General features: G+C 40.9%; 1 pseudogene; it reads left to right on the top strand.

Moving 5' to 3' along the window:
• Nucleotides 1-5318: 5318 nt before the first annotated feature.
• LOC148761631 (uncharacterized) lies at nucleotides 5319-6602 on the top strand (annotated as a pseudogene).
• Nucleotides 6603-7377: the final 775 nt, after the last annotated feature.

Raw genomic sequence — 7377 nt, 5'->3', positions numbered from 1 at the left:
ATTTCTCGGATAATTTCCTAGGTGAGAGAATACCCCAAGTCTCACCAGTATGATGGGCAGATTCGGGAAAATATCCTCGATGAAAGGTTATTCGTCCGGTATTTTTATCTCACGCCATGCATTTCATTTTGCCTCAAATTTGCATTCCATTTTAGGTTGAATAGGAGATAAAATAAATGAATAATAACTAAGGAAATATAGTGAACTTAAAAATTAAAGCCTAATAGGATAATCTAAGAATGGTACCATTCATGGAACGGCCGTCCCAGGGGTGCTAATCCTTCTCCGGGTGTAACCGTACTCCCGAGCCTAGATCTAGAAAATCGTAGACCAGTTTGAGGTTCTCTTCGACGGACTTAAAATTAATTTAAGGCTTCGTCAATTAGAATCGAGTCAATAAGTGGCCAATCGCACCTAGTAAAAAAGATTGGTGGCGACTCCTAATTTTTAAATTTTTAGAGTTTTCACATCGCGTCTAGAGGTTGGGCTCCCTGACCCGCACGTTACGACAGCTGGCGACTCCACTGGGGACTTCCGAGAGTCGAACCATTAAATAATAATAGGTTATCCAAGGCTTTAAATAATTCAATGTTTCCTTAGTATTAATGAGTTGTTCTGCATATTTTGTTTGGTGCGTTCGTTTATTCCGCATTTATTACTTTATTGCTTTTAATAATTATGGGGATTTAGTAGCTACGCTTTCGTGAGGTGATAACCTCCGCACGAGCTAGTGAAGACTCCTACTTAAATCGAACCTAGTCCGTTTGAAGCCTGTAATAGGTGAGGATCGGGGTGCCTTACTAGTCCACGTGGACGACAGTGAGGAACGATTTGGGAACCTTAGCTCTGTTTATAAACCACTCTCAGCATATAGAATACCGAGAGCAACTTAACCCTAGGTAGGACCATACCTGTGAGAGTATACCCTATAAATAGATACACATGAAGAAATTTCTTCCACTTCCTCTATTTTTAATTTTTCCATGGGATAATAAAGTATCGTGGAGTAGACAGTAATACCCATGATATTGCTTATTATTCTCTCATTATTTTTATTTTTAATACTCCATTCTTTCTTTTTTACCATACTAACTTAAGTTTATTTTGCTTGTCATGTGCATGTTACATGATTATTTGCATGCATCGTAATTACATATAAGAGAAATATTGGCTACACAACATCCAACCTAAGAGATCTCGGTTACATCCATGGCATTTTCATCAGCAGGTCCACTCAACATATACAGGAATGACTATGAGATAGAGTTACAGATGGGGCAAATTCAACAAGAAAAAGGAGACTGTTTGACCCAAGGACATGTCCCAACATTACCTGAGAAAGTTCACCTGGACCTTCAGTAGAATGACTTCACAAAGATGATAGGAATTTGGGAACAATGGAGACGTGATCACTGAAACAACTTTCAGAGCAAGTATGGACACATTGCATAGCTCCTATATGTACCTGTTGATGATCAGATGCTCTGAGCCATTGTCTAGTTTTGGGATCCTTCATACCATTGTTTTGTATTTAACAAGGTAGACATGACCCCTACCATAGAAAAGTACTCCTCTCTACTCCGGATAGATCACATGCAGCCTGACAAGATCTATTGGAGAGCCCAGAAGATGGGACACGAGCGAAAGTTGGCCAAGTTGCTAGGAATGACTACGGTAGAAGTGGATCAGCATCTGAAGAAGAAGGGAGACACAGAATGCCTTCCATGGAGTTTCTTGAACGGATATATTAAAAAACACATGGAGGATGAATAAGGTCTCTTAACTTTCACAATGGTTATCTATGGCTTAGTGGTCTTCCCGAAGGTTCTAAGTCATGTAGAGGTATCAGTCATAGACTTCTTCGATCAGGTGACAAGGAGCATCAACCCGGCCCCATCCATCTTAGCTGAAACCTTCAAATCCTTGAATATCTGTTGGCGCAAAGGTGAGGGACGATTCATCGGATGTGCCCAACTCTTAGCCATATGGATCAAAAGCCATTTCGAATGCACATAGAGTAAATTTCAAAAGTTTTATCTATCTGTGAGTTGCCCTATCCTTGAGTTCTGCGAAAGTGAATGGCTTGACTGCAAGAGGAAGGAAGAGTGGGTCGCAAGGCTCCGGAGGTTAATGAGCGTTGACGTGACTTGGAGAGCTCCATGGATGCCGCGAATGCAAGTGATGTATAAATGCGGGGACAAGCTGTGGGTGCCCCTGATGGGACCATGGGGAGCCATTAGCTATGCACCGATAATGGTACGAAGACAGTTCGGATCTGAGCAATTTATGCCCATGACTCACCAGCTCAACCAGTTAGAATTTACGTATGAAGAGTCGAAAACGCTAAAAAAAATTGAGAAAATTTCACAAGACTGAAAAAAAAACGTGCCGAGTGGATCAAGGAAGGGTTACCAATGAAGTCACCATAGGATATGATGCTTGGCACGACCAAAGGGTGAAGAATGTCGTATATCCCTTGAAAAATCCATCAAAACATCCCATAAATCCAGAACCTTAAGATGTCCTGCTAGAAAGCGAGTTGACAAGAAAGAGACTTGAAAAAGAGATGATGAATATAAAGCGGAGACATGAGGATGAGCTAGAAAAAGTGAAGAAAGAGACGGCAAGAAAGGTACGGATGGCTTTGGAAGAGCGGGATGAATGGCGAAGCAAGTTCGAGAAAGTGAACGTGGCAAATTCTTCTCTAATAGCCAGAATACAAGAACTCCAAAGTGCCAACAATGTTTTACAACACGAAGTACGAAGACAAGAACAAACTATCCAAGAGTTGAGAAATGACTGTGGCTTGTTGGAAACTGCCATGGAAGGCTACGAGGCACAGTATAAAGCAGTAAGGCAAGAATATTTTCAAATGAGGGAAAGAAATGATTCGTGCACACAGAGCCTTCAAAGGAAAGAAGCTGAAATGCGATGGATATTGAGACAGATGAGAGAAGTGGCATTTAGAGCGCGAGTAATGGCAGACAAGACAGAAGAACTCAGGCGAGAGATTCTTATGAGGGATGAATTGAGCGAGCAGTTGATCGATCACCTCAGGATAGTTAGGGACCAATATGACAAAGTTGGTTTTTCTTTTTGGTAGTTATGTAATGGTCTTAGATAATGATTTAATCGGATATTTCAATTCTATGGATGTGGATTTTCTTATGGTAAATGTTGGATGGCCAATATTTTTCCTATTTTTTTCTTTCCTTTTTAAACACATTTCACTTGCATCATTGTTGCATGATTCATATTAATAATAACAAATAACAATGCATTCATCGACATAAAAGTCTAACTTATTCATTTGACCCATGAAGAACAAAATTTCAGATAAACAAACTCTACACAAATACAACACAAGAACTCGCTTTAAGATCATGGGGGACGAACACTTGGAGAGAATGGATAAGATAGAAAAGAAACAAGAAGATATCATGGGTCAATTATCAAAGATTTTGGAGTTGATGTCGACAGATAAAGGGAAGAGAGTGGCGAGGAGTTCTGGTGCACCAGAAAATGTCCAACAGGCGGAAGCTAATACAGACCCTGTATATCCACCAGGATTCACACCACCACTGATAAGGAATGCGTCTATTCCCATGCCATCGATGGGACAATATCCATTCTTTGGGATACTAATGCCTACAGGGCCACCACCGACTTATGCCCAACAGAGGCCAATTTGAGGGGCAGGTCCTTCAGATCCCATCTCTGTACCTGATCTGGACTATCCGAAGGAACAAGAGAAGCTTAAGTGTGGATCTGTTGAATCAAAGAACAATCCCGATACCCATTAAAAATTTAACCTTTTTGAGAAAAGACTACGCATGATAGAAGGAATGGGAATGTATTGTTCTATGGATGCAATTGAACTCTATCTTGTTCCAGATGTGGTTATACCCCCAAAATTCAAAGTTTCAGACTTTGAAAAGTATGATGGAACCAAGTGTTCGGTCACACACATCACCATGTATTGCAGAAGGATGGCCGCATATGCCCATGATGACAAGCTCTTGATACATTGCTTCCAAGATAGCCTCACTGGTGCTGCAGCAAAGTGGTATGTCCAACTGAACCGTAATCGAATCCACACGTGGAAAGACCTTGCTCGGGCATTTGTAGCTCAGTATAAGCATGTTACAGATATGGCTCCGGATCGTCTTTCTTTACAAAACATGGAAAAGAAACCCACTGAAAGCTTCAAAGAATACGCTCAAAGATGGAGGAATGTGGCTTCTCAAGTTCAGCCACCATTGATTGAGAAAAAAACCACTATGATGTTCATTAACACTCTGCGGGCCCCTTATTATGAACGGTTGGTTGGTAGTGCCACAAAGAACTTCCCTGATATGGTGATTTCAAGAGAACTGATAGAGACTGCCATTAAGCAAAGGAAGATAGAAGTAGGTGATACGACAAACACGAAGAAAGGGGAAACTTTTAAGAAGAAATAAGGAGAAGCCCAAGCCATCACTTTGGGATAATCCCAATGAGGAATATACAACCCTTACCAACCATATCCACCATACCCCTATTTCCCAACTGTGAACAACACTTCACAAAGCCCATACCTATACCCACAAATGCCAAATGCCTTTCCTAACCTGTACCCATATACTCCCATCCAACGGACACCTTATTCCACAAATATCCACCCACCTACTTCCACACCCGTTACAACTTCAACCACACAACAAACAACTCCTTCAAACAACCATACTGCCGGTGAATCCAGAGGATGACGAAACAAGCAAGAGAAAGTACAATTTGACCCAATCCAAATCCCATATACTGAACTCTTCACTCAGTTAGTCACAAACCATCTGGTGGCACCTTTATACATAGAGCCATTAAAACCTCCATTCCCGAGATGGTATGATGCTTCTGTCCATTGTGATTATCATTATGGAATCGAAGGTCACTCAATCGAGAATTGTACAGCATTCAAACATAAAGTGCAAGGGTTGATCAAGGCAGGAATCCTGAATTTTGAAAAAAAATTGGAACAAAATGTTAACAACAACCCACTGCCAAATCATGCTGGGGCAGGGGTAAATGCAATCGAATGGGAAATGTATGTTAAAATGAACATTCGGGAAGTGGAAACCCCCATGAAGAAAATATTTGAAGCCTTGGTAAAGGCCGATATGCTCAAAGTTTGGCCGAAATATCATGATGTGAATGACTCGGGAGATATCCAAGGACTATATTACTTGTATCAAAAAGGATGTGTGGGGCATTTAATCCAGGATTGTAGTTCTTTCCGGAAGGAAGTGCAAAAAATGATGGACGAATGAAGGATTGAATTCTACATGGAAGCCTCAAGGCCAACTGTAAACATGATGGCCAAAGAGTCCATCCACCCAATGAAGATAAAACCTTTGACCATTTTTTATGAACCAAGAGGAGAGTCTGTGGAAGACAAAACCCATGCCCAAATGACCATCGAAGTCCTTAAACCTTTCCCCTATAAAGATGACAAAGCTGTCCCGTGGAACTACAATTGCAATGTACAAATTTCAAATGCGGGTAAATGGATGGTCGAATCTGAAGATAATGTTGCAAATATAACTGGTGTTGGGGGGATTACCCGCAGCGGACGTTGCTATACACCGGAGGCATTGGAGAATCTCAAGAAGGAGAAAAGAAAAGAAAAAGAGCAAAATTCGAGAGAAGAAAAAGTGCAATCTCAAGACTCGACAAATGGCTCAAAAGGACCGATGACGAAAAAGGAAGCTGCAGAATTTCTCAAGTTCATCAAACACAGTGAGTACAATGTGGTCGAGCAATTGAACAGGTTACCTGCTCGTATTTCACTATTATCGTTGCTCCTCAGCTCGGAACCACATAGGAATTCTTTGATGAGGATTCTGAGCCAAGCATATGTGGATCACGACATTTTAGTTGAAAATTTAGACTACATCATTGAGAGCATTTCAGTGGGTAATATAATATCCTTTAGCAATGAAGAAATCCCTTCTGGAGGTAGGGGAAACTACAAAGCCTTGCATATCACTACCAAGTGTAAAGGCTGTACGGTCGTAAAAGTGCTGCTTGATAACGGATCATCCTTGAATGTGATGCCCATGAGGACCTTGGCCCACTTACCCATCGACATGTCTTACATGAGAAAAAGCTAGATGATTGTGAGAGCCTTTGATGGGACAAAGAAAGAAGTAGTAGGGGACATTGAGATACCGGTAGAAATCGGTCCTTATACCTTTACCATTGAGTTTCAAGTCATGGATATCGCTCCTTCTTACAATTATTTGTTGGGAAGACCTTGGATCCACATGGCTGGGGCCATACCTTCATCGCTTCACTAAAAGGTCAAGTTCATTGTGGATGGGAAGATTGTATGTGTTAACGGGGAAGAAGACTTACTCATAAGCAAGCCAGCGGATACTCCTTACGTGGAAGCGACGAAAAAAGTACTTGAATGTTCATTTCGATCCTTCGAGTTTGTTAACACCACATACGTTGGAGAAGGAACCGTACCACCAATTCTGAGGCTTTCCAAAAGCATCAAGATGGCTGTCAGTCAAATAGTAGGGAAAGGATACCGAGCAAGGGTAGGACTAGGAAGAGAACTGTAAGGCATTAAAAGGCCAATACGTGCTACCAAAAATGAAGAAAGGTTTGGCCTGGGATATAAGCCGACCAAGAAGGAAAGAGAAGAAATGATAGCCGAAAGGAGAAGGGAAAGGTTGGCTCGCTTTAAGGGGCATATGTTGGAAAATCATAGAATGATATATCCTTATCTCTACGAGACATTTCGATTTGGAGGCTGCATCTTTCCTGAATCACTCATCGTTGGAAGTCGAGAATCAGTGTCAGCATTAGGGAAAGCCTTTTCTGATTTTTCAATATGCGCAACAAAAGAAAGTGAAGAGCAGCCAGGAAATGTGGATGGGATTCCTACTACATACCTCGGGCCACAGAAGTTGAAATTGAGCAGTTGGACTACCATGAGTTTACCAGTCACTTGTGATTTTATTTCAAAGTAATGCAAACTAAACATCCGTGCTTATGCCCAAAAGTATTGGAATTTTATGTATCGGGCTTTTCATCATTTATCATTCTAATAAATTGACATGCGTAGTGCATTTCTCATACCTCCTCTCATGATTCATTATTTCCATTCTTGTCATCTCATCCCTTTTATTTCAAATGTTTATCTATACAATAGCTCTACATTTTTCAACTCCCTTTATCTTTCAGGATTCCAAATAATGAATGCGAAGATGATAATGACAGTGGTTTTGAAGTTAATTTCGAAAAAGGTACAAGTGTCAGTGAACTTGATGATACAAAAAACGTGGAGGATCATGATTTAACTCCGAACTTATTAAGACTAGTAGAACAGGAGGG

This window comes from Theobroma cacao, chromosome 7 (genome assembly GCF_053813885.1).
Source record: "Theobroma cacao isolate CCN51 chromosome 7, ASM5381388v1, whole genome shotgun sequence".
NCBI classification, from domain to species: Eukaryota; Viridiplantae; Streptophyta; class Magnoliopsida; order Malvales; family Malvaceae; genus Theobroma; species Theobroma cacao.
Note: the sequence above shows the minus strand (reverse complement) of the source record. Positions and strands in the feature narration are given on the sequence as shown.